At 33.8% G+C, this 3,042-nt stretch overlaps 1 pseudogene; it reads left to right on the top strand.

Annotated features, from left to right (window-relative positions):
- The first annotated feature begins 680 nt into the window (after positions 1-680).
- On the top strand, positions 681-1,606 carry LOC102306626 (annotated as a pseudogene).
- Positions 1,607-3,042: the final 1,436 nt, after the last annotated feature.

The following is a 3,042-nucleotide window of genomic DNA, read 5'->3' as shown; positions in this document are numbered from 1 at the left end:
ATATGTGGTCAGTTTTAGGATATAAATGTCTGATGTTTTTCATGTCATGTGTTACTAACTTCTGTCTATACATTTTAAAAGAAAAAAAGGGAAAAAAATGAAATACAAGAAATTTTCTTGAGATTTAAACTTCCTTCTTTATAGTAAATACATTAAAAGAGAAAATGCTGAGAAAAAAACAAAAGGACAGTTTTCATTTAACTGAATACCTCACAAACAGAAATAGTACATGTCAAAGTCACATCAGTTTATTTTTTAAGACCTAAACCTAAAAGAGGGGTGTTGTCTTATTGATTGACAGAATTGATTACCTTGTCGACAAACAACAACTTTTCAGTTCTTTCAGATCTGTTATGTTGACTTTACTGCAAAGTCCCCCGAGTATACCATCAATTACATATTTAAAAGCATCTATACTGAGGAGAATGGGTGTTAAGGGAAGATGACATCACAGTAGAAGGAAATTTCATGTGTAATTGTTATTCTTAGTTACTGTAAGCTTCAATTTCATAATGCACGGTCATTTCTCAGAAAATTGCAGGGAACGCAGCAGAAGACATTTGGCTCTGGAACAGAATGGGCGGTTTCTTCACTGGATTTGATTTTTGATTTTTATTAAAAAGAAAATCTTATATTTATTGACTTTAAAGAACTCTTAGAAGTACATATTTTTGTTCTCTATGGCAGGTAACAACTCAGTGAATGATGTTTTTTTGCAGCGACCAGTCTATGACCGGGTCATTATTGTACAGATCCTAGTAATAATTTTTCTTTGCATCAACATGTTGCTCATTGTGATCTTTATTAAAAAGGAATCCTTTCACACATCTGCACGTTACATCTTGTTTTTTGTAACACTGCTGTCAGACAGTGTTTTGTTATTGCTGTCAAATGTTTTGCTTATATTGACCCATTTTGAAATTACAATGCCAGTGTGGTTGTGTATAACTATCTCTGTTGTTGTACTTCTTTACTTCATTGTCACACCAGTTACTCTGACAGCAATGACTCTGGAGCGCTATGTGGCCATTTGTATGCCCCTGCGTCATGGACAGCTCTGCTCCACACGCAGCACTATGTACTGTATCCTGATCATTCATGTTCTCAGCTCTGGCCCTTGTATAATTATTCTGTCCATGTTCTTTGCTTCTGCCTCACTTAAGTTCTACAAGCAATCCATGATATGTAGTGTAGAGGCATTTACTCTTTACAGATGGCAGGATCATGTTCGATCAGCTGTGTATCAATTTTATTTCTTGATTATGGGCATCACTATTGCATACTCATATGTTCAAATAATGAAAGTGGCCAAAGCTGCATCAGGAGAGAAAAAGAAGTTGACACATAAAGGACTCAAAACAGTGATCCTTCATGCTTTCCAGTTGCTGCTCTGTCTCATTCAGCTGTGGTGCCCATTCATAGAAATTGCACTACTTCAGATAGATTTTAGTTTATTTCGAAATGTCCGATATTTTAACTACATCATGTTTAATATTGCTCCAAGGTGCCTGAGTCCTCTGATCTATGGCCTCAGGGATGAAAACATTTTTCTTGTACTGAAAAGTCTTATGCCTACTTCATCCTGTTCAAAATAAACATAATTTGAGTTACATCAGAAATATAAATGCTAAATTCTAAATCTATACAGGGAAACTGCTTCAATATGCAAGAAAAATTTCATGTAAATAATGATGAATTTCAATTTATTAGTAATTGTGCAACTTGCTTTCCATGCTCTATGATGCTATATTGTTATGCATTAACCCCCCCCCCCACCCCCGAAAATTAAATGAAAATAATTGTCAAGTGTTTATTTTTATTTTTTTTATTATAATTTATTCACTTATTTTAGGGTATGTGCTCAATTTGACCAAAATTGTTTTTTCTCTGATATGACATGGTTAAGTTCCTCAGAATTCAATCAACATAGATGCACAATATATAGCAACAAATACAACTTTAATTGTATTGCTATCATGAACGGATGATGGAATAATTAATATTTTTAAAAACATCTTTGGTACTGATTGTAATTCACTGATAAGAATCACTGCAACAAAAATATGAATTCTAAATGTATTTTATAACTGTTCTGATATTTAACAATAAAATAAATTGTTACTATTATTAGTGATAACTATACTACTACTACTACTACTAGTACTACTACTACTACTACTAATAATAATAATAATTTCTTAAAAAACTGTATTTTTAGGAATAGTATTTACCACAGTAAAAAAAAAATCACAATTGCTTTCCCCTATTTCTGCATTTAATAGAATGCGATAAGAAAGCTGTTATAGGAACCACTGTTGGAAAAATATAATTGAACCAGTATAAATATAACTATGAGACCAACAGTGCTTGCATTTCGTTCTACTCTTTTCCCATTTCTTTCTTCTTCTTTTTTTTTGTCTTAAATAACTGTCCATTGAAGTCCATTGTTTTCTACTGCTTCCACCACACAACAATTTCCTGCTGCCTTGAGCAAAGCACAGCACAAAGGTGCTGCTCAGGGAGGATTTGCATGTTCTGCAAAGTTCAACACAGTTAGCACAGTGTACATATATTCCAAATGCAGAAATGCAGAATGACAGGAAGCAGCCACCTATAGTACACGTGAAGAGTGGCTGCCAAAAAAGATTTCATTTTTTGCACCTAACGCTTTTCTCCATAGTCTAGAAAGGCAGCATGATTTCCATCTTCTGGACAAAGTTTAATGCCAATGACATTTTCTGTGCTTCTTTTACATTCAACTGGTTCACGTGAATGTTTTTTATAGTAACTGAGATGGATGCCTGTTGTGCTCTTAAAAACACACAGTTTCTTTCTTTTTTCTACCAACCTTTAGAGGTTAGAGGTCATTGTACCAGCTAAAGCAGACCCCCCGCCCCCAGATCTTATATCCCCTGAAAACAGATATAAGATCCCTTGAAAAATTATATAAATGAAACTTGTATGTTTTGGATACTTACTAAAACAATATATGAAAGTAATGAGTGGCCACTTTCATGAGTAAATCATGTAAGCCTTATAGGA

The sequence above is a fragment of the Haplochromis burtoni genome, unplaced genomic scaffold, assembly GCF_018398535.1.
Source record: "Haplochromis burtoni strain Fernald_Lab_line unplaced genomic scaffold, NCSU_Asbu1 Contig_750, whole genome shotgun sequence".
NCBI classification, from domain to species: Eukaryota; Metazoa; Chordata; class Actinopteri; order Cichliformes; family Cichlidae; genus Haplochromis; species Haplochromis burtoni.
This window is presented reverse-complemented; position numbering and strand designations above follow the sequence as displayed.